This window comes from Canis lupus, chromosome 5 (genome assembly GCF_048164855.1).
Source record: "Canis lupus baileyi chromosome 5, mCanLup2.hap1, whole genome shotgun sequence".
Lineage (NCBI taxonomy): Eukaryota > Metazoa > Chordata > Mammalia > Carnivora > Canidae > Canis > Canis lupus.
In genome coordinates this window covers 4,098,521-4,115,179 of record NC_132842.1, presented here as the reverse complement: position 1 = coordinate 4,115,179, position 16,659 = coordinate 4,098,521, and the positions used below count along the sequence as shown (strand labels likewise).

Below are 16,659 nucleotides of genomic sequence, written 5' to 3'. Positions count from 1 at the left end.
ATAGTGAATAAAAGTTTACTTTTTAACATTTTTTATTTAAATTCCAATTAGCTAACAGACAGTGTAATATTAGTTTCAGGTGTACAATATAGGGATTTTATACACTTTTATACAATGCCCAGTGATCATCACAGTGCAGTCCTCAATCTCCATATCTTAACCAATAGCTCCACCCCCTTCCCCTCTGGTGACCATCAGTTTGTTCTCAGTTAAGAGTCTATTTCTTGGTTTGCTTCCCTCTGTCTTTATTTTCCCTTTTTCTCATTTGTTTTGTTTCTTAAATTCCATGTATGAGTGAAATCACATATGGCATTTGTCTTCCTCTGACTAGTTTTGCTTAGCCTCCATCCATTATCATTACAAATGGCAAGATTTCCATCCTTTTTATGACTAATATTCTAGTGTATATATATCTTTTATTCATTCATCAATTGATGGATACTTGAACTGTTTATATAATTTAGTTTTTGTAGATGGTGATGCTGTAAACATTGAGGTGCATGTACCCTTCAAAATAATATTTTTGTGCTTTGGGGGGTAAATAACTAGTAGTACAATTGGTGGATTGTAGGGGATTTTTTTTCTTAACGTTTTGAGGAACCTCCATACTGTTTTCCAGAGTGGTTGCAATAGTTTTCATTCCTACCAAAGTGTAAGAAGATTCCCTTTTCTCCATATGCTCACCAGCCCCTGTTATCTATTGTGTTGTTGATTTTAGCCATTCTGACAGGTATAAGGTGATATCTCATTGTACATTTGTTTATATTTCCTTGGTGATCAATTAAGTTGAGCATTTTTTCATGTATATGTTGGCCATATGGATGTCTTCTTTGGAAAAATGTCTATTCATATTTTCTATCCATTTTAAAATAGAATTATTCACTTTGGGGGGGTCTTGAGTTTTAGAAATTCTTTATGTATTTTGGATATTAGCTCCCCCCCCTTTTTTAAAGATTTTATTTATTTATTCATGAGAGACACACACACAGAGAGAGAGAGAGAGAGAGAGAGAGAGAGAGGCAGACACATAGGCAGAAGGAGAAGCAGGCTCCATGCAGGGAGCTTGACTTGGGACTCGATCCTGGGGCTCCAGGATCACACCCTGGGCTGAAGGCTGCGCTAAACCGCTGAGCCACCTGGGCTGCCCAGATATTAGCCCTTTATCAAAAATGTCATTTACAAATATCTTCTCCTATTCGGAGGTTGTCTTTTAGTTTTGTTGATTGCTTTCTTCACTGTGCAGAAGTTTTATACTGATGAAGTCCCTATAGCTTATTTTGCCTTTGTTTTCCTTGCCTAAGAAGACATATCTTGAAAGAAAACACTACAGCCAATCTCAAAGAGGTTACTGCCTCTGTTCTCTAGGATTTTGATGGTTTCAGGTATCACAGTTAGGTTTCTAATTCATTTTGTGCCTCTTTTTGTGTCTGGTGTAAGAAAATGGTCCAGTTTCATTATTTTCCATGTTGCTGTCTGGTTTTCCCAACACCACTTGTTGAAGAGACTGCCTTTTTCCCATTGGATATTCTTCCCTGCTTTTCCAAAAATAATTGATCAAATAGTTGTGGGTTTGTCTATGGGTTTTCTACTGTTCCAAGGATCTAGATATCTATATGGATCTATATTCTTGTGCCAATACCACACTGTTTTGATTGTGAGAGCCTTGTAATACTTCTTGAAGTCCAGAACTGTGATGCCTCCAGCTTTGCTTTTCTTCTTCAAGATTGCTTTGATTATGCAGGGTTTTCTCTGGTTCCACGAAAATTTTAGGATTGTTTGTTCAATCTCTGTTAATAATGTTGGTGGTATCTTGATAGGGATTGCACTAAATATGTAAATTGCTTTGGGTAGTATAGATATTTTAACAATACTTGTTCTTCCAATCCATGAGAATGAACTGTTTTCCCATTTCTTTGTGTTGTCTTCAATTTCTTGCATCAGCATTTTATAGTTTTCAGGGTAGAAATCTTTTACCTCTTTGGTTACGTTTATCCTAGGTACCTTATTATTTTGATACCATTGTAAATGTGATTTTTAAAAAAGATTTCTCTTTCTGCTCTTTCATTATTGGTGTGTAGATGTGCAACAGATTTTTGTATCTTGCAAATTTATTGAATTCATGTATCATATCTAGTAGGTTTTTGGAGGAGTCTTTCAGATTTTCTACAGAAACTATCATGTCATCTGCAAATAGTGGAAGTTTTACTACCTCTTTATCAATTTGGATGCTTTTCATTTCCTTTTGTTGTCCAATTGCTATAGCTAAGACTTCCAGTAAAGTAAACCTAAGACTTCAACATAAAAGTGGTGAGATTGACATTCTTTCATTGTTCCTGATCTCAGGGGAAAAATCTCAGTTTTCTTCCATTAAGGATGATGTTAGCTATGGGTTTTGTTTTGTGTTTTTTTGCTTTTTTATTTTTGTTTGTTTGTTTTGTTTTGTTTTGTATATGGCTTTTATTATGTTGAGATATGTTCCCTCTAAACTTACTTTGTGGAGAAGATGGCAGAAGAGTAGGGTCCCCAAGTCACCTGTCCCCACCAAATTACCTAGATAACTTTCAAATCATCCTGAAAACCTACGAATTCAGCTTGAGATTTAAAGAGAGAACAGCTGGAATGCTACAGTAAGAAGAGTTCGCGCTTCTATCAAGGTAGGAAGACGGGGGGGGGGCGGGGGGGGGGGGAAGAAAGAAAGAAAAAAGCATCCAAGGGGGAGGGGCCCCGCGAGGAGATGGGCTGAGGCCGGGGCGAGTGTCCCCAGGACAGGAAAGCTCCATCCCCGGAGAAGCAGGAGGTGCACCAACCTTCCCGGGGCAGAAAGGCGCTCGCAGGGAGTTGGAACAGGATCCCAAGAGGGGAGGGGATGCCCTCTGGCTCCCTGGGACACTAACAGAGGACATGCGCCCCGGGGAGAGCGCCCCACACCCCACGGCCGAGCTCCCTAAAGGGCTGCAGCGCGCGCAAGGCTGGACCCGGGAGCAGCTCGGGGGCTGCTCGGGCAGAGACTCCGTGCGGAAGAGGCTGCATGGCCGGGGTACGATTCCAACAGCGCAGGCTCGGGAGCCCAGGGCAGGAGGACACAGCCCAGGATCCGGCGCTCCCTCTGGGACAGGCAGAAGCCAGGAGGGCACAGGACAGCAAGGACGCTCCTGCCCCCGGCCTGAGCAGTGCAGATCAGCGGCCCCGCCCCGGAGCATTTAGGCCCTGCAGACAGAGCTCTGGTAGTTACTACAGGGAGCTGACTCCAGGGCTGGAGTGACCCCCACCTCCCCTGCTCCCCTTCCACCACCCCTAGTTCGTTTCCCAGAGTTAGGAGTCTTCACGTTCTGTCTCCCTTTCTGATATTTCCCACACATTTCTTCTCCCTTCCCTTATATTCCCTTTCACTATTATTTATATTCCCCAAATGAATGAGAACATATAATGTTTGTCCTTCTCCGATTGACTTACTTTACTCAGCATAATACCCTCCAGTTCCATCCACGTCGAAGCAAATGGTGGGTATTTGTCGATTCTAATGGCTGAGGAATATTCCATTGTATACATAAACCACATCTTCTTTATCCATTCATCTTTCGATGGACACCGAGGCTCCTTCCACAGTCTGGCTATCGTGGACATTGCTGCTAGAAACATCGGGGTGCAGGTGTCCCGGCGTTTCATTGCATCTGAATCTTTGGGGTAAATCCCCAGCAGTGCAATTGCTGGGTCGTAGGGCAGGTCTATTTTTAACTCTCTGAGGAACCTCCACACAGTTTTCCAGAGTGGCTGCACCAGTTCACATTCCCACCAACAGTGCAAGAGGGTTATCCTTTCTGCACCTCCTCTCCAACATTTGTTGTTTCCTGCCTTGTTAATTTTCCCCATTCTCACTGGTGTGAGGTGGTATCTCATTGTGGTTTTGATTTGTATTTCCCTGAATGGCTAGTGATGCGGAGCATTTTCTCATGTGCCTGTTGGCCATGTGTAGGTCTTATTTGATGAAATTTCTGTTCACGTCTCCTGCCGATTTCATGATTGGATTGTTTGTTTCTTGGGTGTTGAGTTTAATAAGTTCTTTATAGATCTTGGATACCAGCCCTTTATCTGATACGTCATTTGCAAATATCTTCTCACATTCTGTAGGTAGTCTTTTAGTTTTCTTTACTGTTTCTTTGGCTGTGCAAAAGCCTTTTATCTTGATTACATCCCCGTAATTCATTTTTGCTTTTGTTTTCCTTGTCTTCGTGGATGTTATCTTGCAAGAAGTTGCTGTGGCCACGTTCAAAAAGGGTATTGCCTGTGTTCTCTAGGATGTGGATGGATTCTTGTCTCACATTTAGATCCTTCATCCATTTTGAGTTTATCTTTGTTTATGATGTAAGAGAATGGTTCAGTTTCATTCTTCTGCATATGGCTGTCCAATTTTCTGAGCACCCTTTATTTCAGAGACTGTCCTTTTTCTAGTAGATAGTCTTTCCTGCTTTGTCAAATATTAGTTGACCATATTGTTGAGGGGCCATTTCTGGATTCTCTATTCTGTTCCATTGATCTATGTGTCTTTTTTTGTGCCAGTACCACACTGTCTTGATAATCACAGTTTGTAGTACAACCTAATATCCGGCAATATGATACCCCCGGATTTGATTTTTCTCTTTCAAAATTCCCCTGGCCATTCAGGGTCTTTTTGATTCCACACAAATCTTAAGATGATTTGTTCCAACTCTCTGAAGAAAGTCCATGGTATTTTGATATGGAGTGCATTAAAGTGTGTAAATTGCCCTAGTTAGTATTGACATTTTCAGAATGTTAATTCTTCCAATCCATGAGCATGGAATATTTTTCCATCTCTTTGAGTCTTCCCCAATTTCTTTCAGAGACGTTCTGTAGTTTTTAGAGTATAGATCATTTACCTCTTTGGATAGGTTTATTCCTAGGTATCTCATGCTTTTGGGTGCAATTGTCAATGGGATTGACTCCTTAATTTCTCCATCTTCAGTTTCATTGTTAGTTTATAGTTTATGCCACTGATTTCTGGGCATTGATTTTGTATCTTGTCACACTGCCAAATTGCTGTATGAGTTCTAGCAATCTTGGGGTGGAGTCTTTTGGGTTTTCTAAGTACAGTATCATGTCATCTGCGAAGAGGGAGAGTTTGACTTCTTCTTTGCCAATTTGAGTGTCTTTTATTTTTTTATTATTTTATTTTTTTTGCCTGACTGCTGAGGCTAGGACTCTTAGTACTATGTTGCATAGGAGTGGTGAGAGTGGACACCCTTGTCATGTTCCTGATCTTACGAGAATGGCTCCCAGTGCTTCCACATAGAGAATGATATTTGCTTTGGGCTTTTCATTAATGGCTTTTAAGATGCTGAGGAGTTTTCCCTCCATCCCTACACTCTGAAGAGTTTTGACCAGGAATGGATGCTGTATTTTGTCAAATGCTTTCTCTGCAACTATTGAGAGGATCAGATAGTTCCTGTTTTTTCTCTTATTGGTGTGATCTATCACATAGATTGCTTTACGAGGGTTGAACCAGCCTTGCATCCTGGGGATAAATCCCACTTGTTCATGGTGAATAATCTTCTTAATGCACTGTTGGACCCTATTGGCTAGTATTGTTGAGAATTTTTGCATCCATGTTCATCAGGGATATTGGTCTATAATTCTCCTTTTTGGTGGGGTCTTTGCCTGGTTTTGGAACTAAGATGATGCTGGCCTCATAAAATTAGTTTGGACGTATTCCATCCATTTCTATCTTTCTGAACAGGTTTGGTAGAATAGGTATTGTTGCTTCTTTAAACGTTTGATAGAATTCCCCTGGGAAACTATCTGGCCCTGGACTTTTGTGTCTTGGGAAGTTTTTGGTGTCTGCTTCAATTTCTTCTCTGGTTATTGGCTTCTTCACATTTTCTATTTCTTCCTGTTACAGTTTTGGTAGTTTGTGGTTTTCAAGAAATGTGTCTATTTCTTCTAGATTACCTAATTTACTGGCATATATCTGGTCATGATATGTGTTTAAAATCATTTGTATTTCCTTGGTATTGGTGGGTTTCTCTCCTTTTCATTCGTGATTTTCTTAATTAGAGTCTTTTCTCTTATATTTTTAATAAGGCTTTTAATAATAATTATCTATCTTATTAATTCTTTTAATAATATTTAATAATTTAATAATAATTATTCTTTTAATAATAATTATCTATCTTATTAATTCTTTCAAAGAAGCAACTCCTGGTTTTGTTTATCTGTTCCGCAGTTCTTCTTGTCTCTACTTCATTGGGTTCTGCTCAATTCTTATTAACTCTCTTCTGCTGCATGTCGGTTTTATATCCTGTTCTTTCTCCAGTTCCTTTATGTGCAAGGTTAGCTTGTGTAATTTAGATTTTTTCAGTTTTTGAGAAATGCTTGTATTGTGATATATTTCCCTCTCTGAGCTGCTTTTATTATTTTCCAAAGATTTTTAATGGTTGCATCTTCATTCTTATTAGTTTCCATGAATCTTTTTAATTTTTCTCTAATTTCCTGGCTGTACGTTTCATCTTTTAGCAGGATGGTCTTTAACCTCCATGTGTTTGAATTTCTTCCCAATTTCTTCTTGTGATTTAGTTCAAGTTTCAAAGTATTATGGTGTGAAAATATGCAGGGGACAATCCCAATCTTTTGGTTAGTTAACACCTGATTTGTGACCCAGCATGTGGTCTATTCTGGAGAAAGTTCCATGTGCACTTAAGAAAAATGTATATTCAGTTCCGTTTAGTTGTAAAGTTCTGTAAATATCTGTGAAATCCATCTGGTTCAGTGTATCATTTAAAGCTCTTGTTTCTTTGGAGATGTGCTTAGAAGATCTGTCATTTGCAGAAGGCGCCGTTTTAAAATTTCCCAGTATCAGTGTATTATTATCTACCTATGTCTTAACTTTGGTTATTAATTGATTGATATACCTGGCAGCACCCACTTTAGGGGCATAAATATTCATGAATGTTAAGTCCTCTTGTTGGATAGATCCTTTAAGTATGATATAGTGTCCCTCTTCATCTCTTACTACAGTCTTTGGGATAAACTTTAATTTATCTGGTATGAGGATGGCTACCCCTGCTTTCTTTTGAGGATCATTTGAATGGTAAATGGTTCTCCAATTTTTCACTTTTAGGCCAGCGGTGTCATTAGGTCTTACTTTTGTAGACAATAAGTAGGTGGGTCTTGCTATTTTATCCAGTCTGATACCTGCATCTTTTGATGGGATCGTTTAATCCATTCACATTCAGAGTTACTATTGAAAGATATGAATTTAATGTCATCATGATACCTATTCAGTCCCTGTTTTTGTGGATTGTTTCCTTGGACTTCATCTTTCTTTTACAGAGTCCCCCTTAACATTTCTTGTAGTGCTGGTTTGGTGGTCACATATTCTTTCAGTTTCTGCCTATTTTAGAAGCTCTTTATGTCTCCTTCTATTCTGAATGAAAGCCTTGCTAGATAGAGTATTCTTGGCTGCATGTTCTTCTCATTTAGGACCCTGAATATATCCTGCCAGTCCTTTCTGGCCTGCCAGGTCTCTGTGGAGAGGTCTGCTGTTAACCTAATGCTTCTCTCCATAAAGCTTAGGGATTTCTTGTCTCTTGTTGCTTTAAGGATCTTCTCTTTATCTTTGGAATTTGCAAGTTTCACTATTAAATGTCGGGGTTTTGAATGATTCTATTGATTTTGGGGGGGGGGGAATCTCTGTATTTCCTGGATCTGAATGCCTGTTTCCCTCCCCAAGTTAGGGAAGTTCTCACCTATGATTTGTTCAAATACACTTTCTGGTCCTCTGTACCTTTCAATGCTCTCTGGAACCCCAATTAAACATAGATTTTTACTTTGGAGGCTGTCATTCGTTTCCCTTAACCTTTCCTCATGATCTTTTAATTGTTTTTGCCTTTTTTCTTCAGCTTCCTTCATTGCCATCAACTTGTCTTCTATGTCACTCACTCTTTCTTCTATCTCATTAATCCTCGTTTTAGGACCTCTAGTTTGGATTGCATCTCATTTAATTGGTTTTTAATTTCAAGGCAGAAATTAGATCTAAATTTGTAGTCATGAAGTCTCTTGACTCCTTTATGCTTTTTTCCATAGACACCAGTAGCTTTATCATTGTGCTTCTAAATTGGCTTTCTGACATCGAATTGCAATCCAAATTCTGTAACTCTGTGGGACTGTTTCTGATTCTTTTGTGGTGAGTTATTCTTTCTAGTCTTTTTACTCAGTGCAAAGTAGCTAAAAATGGGTTGTACTGGAAAAAGGAAGAAAAAGAGTAGAAAAAAAGGAAAAACAAACAAACAAAAATAACAAAAGCAAAAACAAATAAAACAAGGAGAGGTATCCTCTGGTATACTGTAAATCCCTTAACTTCTCCTGTAGCTTTCCAGCACTGCTTAATCAAATACTTGCTCTTCACAGGTCATTCCAGCTTATATTCTCAGGGAGGGGCCTGCTGTGCCGATTCTCAGGTGTGTGCACCTGGGGGAGCTGCCCTGCCTCCCCCTGCCAGGTACACGGCTCAGGGGAGCTGTTTGTCTTGTGAGGCCTCTGTTACTTGGCACCCCGACCCTCCCAGGCACAGGGTGACACAAGGAGGAACAACAGCAGTGGCGGCATTCAGCTCTCCGGCCCTGGAGTCAGCTCCCATAGTAACTACCGCAGTCTCCCATTCTGCACTGGCCTGAATGTTCCTGGGGTAGGGAGCGCTGGCCTGCACAACTCGGGGGTGCTCGGCCGCAGGAGTGTCCTCGCTGTCCTGTGCCCTCCCAGCCTCCACCTGTCCTGAGGGGAGCACAGGATTCTGGACTGTGTCCCCCATTGCCCTGGGATCCGGGGCCTGTGACACTGGAAAGCAGCCCTCTCTGCGTGGAGCCACCACCTGAGCTGCTCCCGAGGCCCACGGGGCGTGTCTAGCCTTTTACCCCGCTGGGCCTGGGTCTGTGGTGCCTCTCCGCCAGGGTGCACTTTCTCTGTTAGTGACCCTGGGAACCTGGAGGCTCCCTGCAAGCGCCTTTTCCTCCGGGAAGATTGATGAAGTTCCTGCTTCTCCGGGACTGGGCTTTCCTGTCCTGGAGGCTTTCCTGCCTGGCCTTAGCCCAGCTCCTTGAAGGGGCCCCTCCCCCACTTGATTATTTATGTATTTATGTATTTATGTATTTATTTATTTATTTTTCCCCTCCGTCTTCCTCCTGTGTTAGAAGCGCAAACTTTAGTCTCTGTAGCGTTCCAGCTGTTCTCTCTTTAAATCTCAGGCCAAATTCATAGGTTTTCAGCATGATTTGCAAGTTATCTAGGTACTTTGGTGGGGACAGGTGACTTGGGGAACCTACTCCTCTGTCATCTTGCCCCGCCCCCTGCCCTTTCTCTTATTAATGTGGTGCATATCATTGATTGATTTGTAATACCGTACCACCTTTGCAAACAAGGAATAAACTCTTTGGTCATAGTGAATGATCTTTTTATTGTGTTGTAGGCTTTGGTTTGCTAGTATTTTATTTATTTATTGAGAATGAACCATATTCATTAGGGATTTTGGTATGTAGTTTGTTTTTTGTTTTGTTTTGTTTTTTTCATTAATTAGTTGGAATTTTTATGTTTAAATTAATAAAACCTAGTTGTCACTTGCTATTTATGTAATGAAAGGCACTTATAGAGATTGAGTCTGTTTCAATTGCCTTCTATTTCTGCTTATAGTCAAGAGAGTTAAATGAGAATATCATCAGCATAGTCTTTAATAAATTTAGAAAATGTTTTGGTTTTAATCTCCAAAATATTTTAAGAGATTACCAAGTGTGGTATATCTGTCAACAACTTGAACAAAATGATACGGCAGTTTTGTTAATTTGAAATAAAGTTTACTCTTTCTGTTTTATTATGGTACAATAATTTTAGAAAATATATAGTTTGGGATTTTCATCAAGTTGTTGCATAGTATAAAATTGTTAATAAATTGTTACATTAAGCATGTGTATCTGGGACCATTTTTAGTAAGTTTTCGTTTTATAGATGTCTTATTTAAAACTGTTTAAAAAATTATTGCAAATATAATATGGTTCCCTTATATCCTACACTGAGTTTTTTCTCTATTATTAACATCTTCTATTAGAATAATATTTTGAAATTTAATTTAAAATTAACTTTGATCATCTTCGCTGACATAGTGTTTGTAGGTTTTTCCACAGTAAAGTTCATCTTTCTTTTCTCCAGTTCCATACTGTGCTCCTTAGAAAAGAGGTAGTATGTATAGTCCACACTTAAGGAATGAGGAGTAATGCTCCACCTCTTTCAGGGATGAGTATCTACATAAAGTATTTGGACATCTGCACTAGACATTTGTCTCTTCTCTTGCATTTTTAAATTTATTCAACTCTTTATGTCAGTAAGGACTTAGGGAGATTTACAGATTTATTTTTGGGTTTTAATCTACTACTACTTTATTTCTTTCCTCAAATTTTTCCATCTTTACCATCTGAGAGATCTTTCAGTTAGATCCTGTATCTGCTTGATATATCTTCATCATTGTGTGTATGGCTTTTTGTTGTTGTTGTTGTTCTTTTGAGCACTTTTCCCTCTCTAACGCTACAAGGTTTATCTTTAGCATGGCTGTCTAGCCCCAGAATAACTTATTTCTCCAGAGACCCGGTTCCTTTTTTGGATAATGATATTAGAAGTCCAAATCTGGGTGCTAGGTATACTTGTCACTATTGGGTATCAATTATTCTAGGCCTTCTCAATTGACATAGCAAGGATTAAGGTGTGTGTAATCAACCTGCATTTATACACATATTTTAAAATATATCTATTTGTAAATAATTTATATCTACATTAAGCTAAATATAAGTTCATACTAATGTCTCCACTCTAATTCATTATTCATAGACCACTTTACTTTCCTCTTGTTCCTTATCTATAACCTTCCACTACAAGAGTGAGAAATCTAATTCTTATCATCAACCACTCACTAACTTACTTGTTAAATTCCACATATGCGTATAATAGTTTCAGAGTTGTTTACACATAACCCTGTGGAAATGGGCTTCACTAACTAAACTGTATGAACAATCCCCTGCACCCTTAGACTTACAAAATGCACTAATTTCCAAAGTTACTTATATCAGCACAATATCCCATGCTACCTTCATGTGACATTGTTTCTGATATTTGTGATACATTTAAGTTATTTTCTCATATCCTTACTCCATCCATTGTATGAATATAACACTCTTTATTTACCCATTTACTCAATGAAGGATATCTTGTTGCTTTCAGTTTTGGGTGATTATGAGCAGAGTTTCAATAAACATTTGTGTGCATGCTATTGTATGGACATAAGTTTTCAAACCAGTTGGTAATTACTTAGAAATGTGATTGGTTAAATATGTGGCAAGGCTATGTTTAACATTGAAAGAAACTGTCAAGCTGTATTCCATAGTGGTTGTATCATTATGCATTCCCATCAGCAATGAATGAGAGTTCCTACTGGTTCATCGCTTCTACAGAAATGACATTGTCAAGATTTTTGTTTTTGTTTTGGATCTTTGCCATTTTAATAAGTATGTAGTGTCTTATCAGTGTTGTTTTAGTTATAATTTCTTAATAACAAATTATATTGAGTATATTTTCACTTGGGAAGCTAAAAACAGAAGTAGCCTATAGTCTAACAAATCATTGAGTTTCATCTCAGATTGAGTTTACAAAGCATTTCATTAATAGCACTTTAAGCCTGATTGGATCAGAAAATTTTTTGCTTGTTTCAAGTTTTTATTTAAATTTGAATTAGTTAACAGATAGTGTAGTATTAGTCTCAAGGGTAGAACATAGTGATTCATTACTAATTACAACACCTAATACTCATCACAAGTATCCTCCTAATACCCATCACCCATTTAGACCCTCACAGACCTTCTATCCATCAACTCTGTTCTCTATGGTTAGGGGTCTTTTATGGTTTACCTCCCTCTCTCTACCCTCCTTTCCCTTTTGTTCATAAATTGCAAATATGAATGAAATCATTTGGTATTGGTCTTTCTCTGACCAATTTCACTTAGCATAATATACTCTAGTCAATCCATGTATTTGCAAATGGCAAGATTTCATTCTTTTTGATGGCTGAGTAACATTCCATTGTATATATATATATATATATATATATATATATATATATATATATTCTTTTTTTTTTTATAAGTTCTTTATAGATCTTGGAAACTAGCCCTTTATCTGATACGTCATTTGCAAATATCTTCTCCCATTCTGTAGGTTGTCTTTTAGTTTTGCTGACTGTATCCTTTGCTGTGCAAAAGCTTCTTATCTTGATGAAGTCCCAATAGTTCCTTTTTGCTTTCGTTTCTTTTGCCTTCGTGGATGTATCTTGCAAGAAGTTACTGTGGCTGAGTTCAAAAAGGGTGTTGCCTGTGTTCTCCTCTAGGATTTTGATGGAATCTTGTCTCACATTTAGATCTTTCGTCCATTTTGAGTTTATCTTTGTGTGTGGTGAAAGAGAGTGGTCTAGTTTCATTCTTCTGCATGTGGATGTCCAATTTTCCCAGCACCATCTATTGAAGAGACTGTCTTTCTTCCAGTGGAGATATATATATATATATATATATATATATATATATATATACACATACATATACCACACCTCCTTTATCCATTCGTCAGTTGATGGACATTTAGGTTCTTTCCAGAGTTTGGTTATCATTGATAATGCTTCTATAAACACCAGAGTGCATGTGTCCCTTCAAATCGCTATTTTTGTATCCTTTGGGTAAATACCTAAGAGTACAACTGCTTGGGTCATAGGGTGGTTCTATTTTTTGTTTTTTGAGGAAGTTCTATATTGTTTTCCAGAAAGGTTGTACCAGCTTGTATTCCCACCAAAAATGTAAGAGGGTTCCCCTTTCTCTGCATCTTCACCAACATCTCTTGTTTCCTGTGTTATCAGTAGTAGCCATCCTGACAAGTATGAATATCTCATTATAGTTCCATTTGTATTTCCCTGATAATGAATGATGTTGAGTATCTTTTCATATGTCTATTAGCTATCTGTCTGACTTCTTTGGAAAAATGTCTATTCTTGTCTTCTGCCATGTCATTTCTTGTCATTTCTTAACTGGATTATTTGTTTTGGGAGATCACTATATATATATATATATATATACCATCTAAACTCATGTGGGAGCCATCAAGTGTTTTGTAAAATCCTCCTTAGTATCTAGTTAGAAAGCACAATGTTGCTGAATATTATGAATTTAGGATCACACTCTCATTCTTTCCTATTGTTTGCATTAAGTCAAGAATATCCAGTACTCTAGGGATTATGAAAGTTCTAGGTATTAGAGTAATATATTTAATAAAATGCACAAATGCACTCACACAGTGTATTAAATAGTTGCAGGGTTGTTGCTATTTTCATATTTTTCCTGGTAACCCTGGTATCAACACTATGAAATTGGGTAGGAAGTTTATCAAAGATGGTCTCACAGGATAGAAAGGCCAAAAATAGAAAAATGTTACTAAAGCAACTGAAATTACAATGTAAGATGAATCTTAATTCTCAAGAACTTTAAATCATATTGTCAAATTACACAACTTTTTTAGTAATAAAAATGTAACTCTGATCTAATTATAGATTGGTAGTGGACAATTTTGCCAACCCATTTTGAATACATTACATAAAACCATATTATATTAAATGATGCTATTTTAAGTGAGATTGTGTGTTTATTAATTATTATTTGCATGACTCTGGAAAACCAAAAATTAATGACCTTATTAATAATTTGATTATGTATCCTTGCTATAAAGAATTACAAATTTTATTTTTAAGAAATGCTTAAAAACCAACAAAATAAAAAGGCAACCTATGTAATTGAAGAAAATATTTGCAAACCATATATATATGATAAGTGGTTAACAACTAAAATATGTAAAGAACTCATACAACTCAATAAAAAAAGCAAAAACCATATAATTTAAAAATGGGCAGAGATGTACTCACTTCAGTAGTACCTATACTACAATTGAATAATACAGAGAAGTATAGCACAGCCCTTTTGTGAAGATGATAAGCAAATACATGAAATATTCCATATTAAAAAAAAGAAAAAAGGGCAGAGGACTTGAATAGACATTTTTCCAAAGAAGACATATAAATGACCAGCAGGTATATCCATGGGTACTCAACATCACTAATCATCAGGGAAGTACAAGTCAAAACCACATTGAGATATAAACAACTACTTGTTAGAATGGCTTATAATATAAAAAAGATAAGACATAATGTTGCTAAGGCTGTGGAGAAAGGGGAATCCTTGTATACTGTTGGTGAAAATGTATATTTGTGCAGCTATTATAGGAAATATAGAAGTTCTTCAAAAATTTAAAAAGAGAACTATCATATGATCCAACAATTTCACTTTGAATATTTATATGAGGGACACAAAATCACTATCTTGGAAAGATTTTGTCCCCCCCTGTTTATTGTAGCATTCTTTGTAATAGCCAAGACATGGAAACAACTTAAGTGTCCAATAATGAATGAATGGATAAAGAAAATGTAATACATAATAGAATATATATATCAACTAATATAATTTTATATAATATATGTAAGTGTATATATAGTTAATATTGCACATTATATATGTGTATATGTATACAAGTATATGTATATATAATGTATATAATTTGTATATACCGTATATAATTTATACAATGAAATATCATTCTGTCACAAAAAGAAAGGAAATCTTACCATTTGCAACAACATGGATGTACTTTGAGGGCATTATGTTATGTGATATGAGCCAGACAGATAAAGACAAATACTGAGTGATCTAACTAATATATGAACCTAAAAAAAGAATCATAAGTACAAAGTACAGATTGGTGGTTGCCAGAGGAAGCGGGTAGGAGTTAAGTGAAGTGGGTGGAGGGAATTAAGAATCACAAACTTCCAGTTATAAAATAAACAAGGGAGGTAATGTACTACATGGTGTCTATAGCTGCTAAAAGAGTAGTTCTTAAAAGTCATCATTAAAAAAAAAAAAACCCAAAACAAAAAGTAAAACCATATATAGTGATGGATGTTAACTGAACATTGTGGTGATTATTTTACAACATATACATATATCAAGCTTTACATCTATAATTAGTACAATGTTATATGTCAATTGTATCTTTTAAAAAGAAAGAAAAGAAAAGTCTTGGGGAAGAACTGAGATGAGAGATGTTAGGAAATCAGTGGCAAGAGATATAGAAGGAGGGCATCCAGAGTAGATGTACCAGCCAAGACAAGTGGGATTCAGGGAGAGAGAAGAGGTCACATTGGGAGAGTAGACTGTAGAGTTGTCAATAAGGCTGAAGAAAAAATATAGAAATAGACATGAGGAACTCACATTCTTACCTAAAAGCTAGACTTTTTCAAAAGGCAAGATAAAAAAGGTGGCTGTTGTTTTCTAACTAGTCAAATCCTTTTTAGATGTGAGAAATATCTGAACAGAGGCAATAGAAATAACCATGTAATCCTTTCCCCACTTACAGCATGCAATTTTTGAGAGAGAAAAATTGATTCCACATGTGATACAATGGAACAGGAAGTACAAGTTTTAGCTATGATTACTTAAAGAAAATAAAAAGAAAAGAAAGCAATGCTTGCTACTATCTTTGTAGTCATGTCTTAATATAAATAGGTGGACAAGGGTTGTAATATAATACACAAAGGTGAAAAATATATATCTTATGTTATGATTTATTTCCCAAAATTTTACCTAACGATATCATATCTAAAAGATGGTCAATTTTTAAGAATAAGAATAAGTTAATAAGAATAAGTTAATAAAAGGGGTGGTGGAAAGGGAGGTGGGTGGGGGGTGGGGGTGACTGGGTGATGGGCACTGAGGGGTACACTTGATGGGATGAGCACTGGGTGTTATGCTATATGTTGGCAAATTGAACTCCAATAAAAAATAAAATAAATAAAAAAGGAATAAGTTGGGATCCCTGGGTGGCGCAGCGGTTTGGCGCCTGCCTTTGGCCCAGGGCGCGATCCTGGAGACCCGGGATCGAATCCCACATCAGGCTCCCGGTGCATGGAGCCTGCTTCTCCCTCTGCCTATGTCTCTGCCTTTCTCTCTCACTGTGTGCCTATCATAAAAAAAAAAAAAAGGAATAAGTTAATAAGAATAAGTTAAGAATAAGAAAAATCAACACTAAAAGAGACTTTACAATAACTTGAAATGTTTTTACACCTGCCAATATCATACCATTTCTTCACAAAATTCCTTTTATTTATGTGCCAGGCAATAACCTCAGGAACAATTAGGGAATAAGTTTCTTGGAGTTGTATAATTAAATGCCAAGAAAACTCACCATTCAATATGTAATTCACTCAAAATCTTGTTGTTTGAAGGAGTCAGTGTTCATTCATAGGATGGATTGAATTCCTAACAATATTTGGCATGAGCAGTGGACTTGGCTGTCAGTATAATAGCATTACATTCATGGTCTGAATGACAGCTAAATGGATGGATGGAGCTTGTCTCTAACATGGCAGATTCATGACTATAGCATAATGAATGAGAGAGTTATAACCTCTGGTCACATATACCCTGGCCTGCTGCTCCTTACAAGCTATATCAAGGGATATAGAGT

At 37.1% G+C, this 16,659-nt stretch overlaps 1 non-coding gene across 1 annotated transcript; it reads left to right on the top strand.

The window, feature by feature from the left end:
• The first annotated feature begins 13,997 nt into the window (after positions 1-13,997).
• On the top strand, positions 13,998-14,103 carry LOC140634528 (U6 spliceosomal RNA). Its single transcript, XR_012031971.1, has one exon. It is a non-coding gene; the product is annotated as a U6 spliceosomal RNA (small nuclear RNA).
• The last annotated feature ends 2,556 nt before the right edge of the window (positions 14,104-16,659 follow it).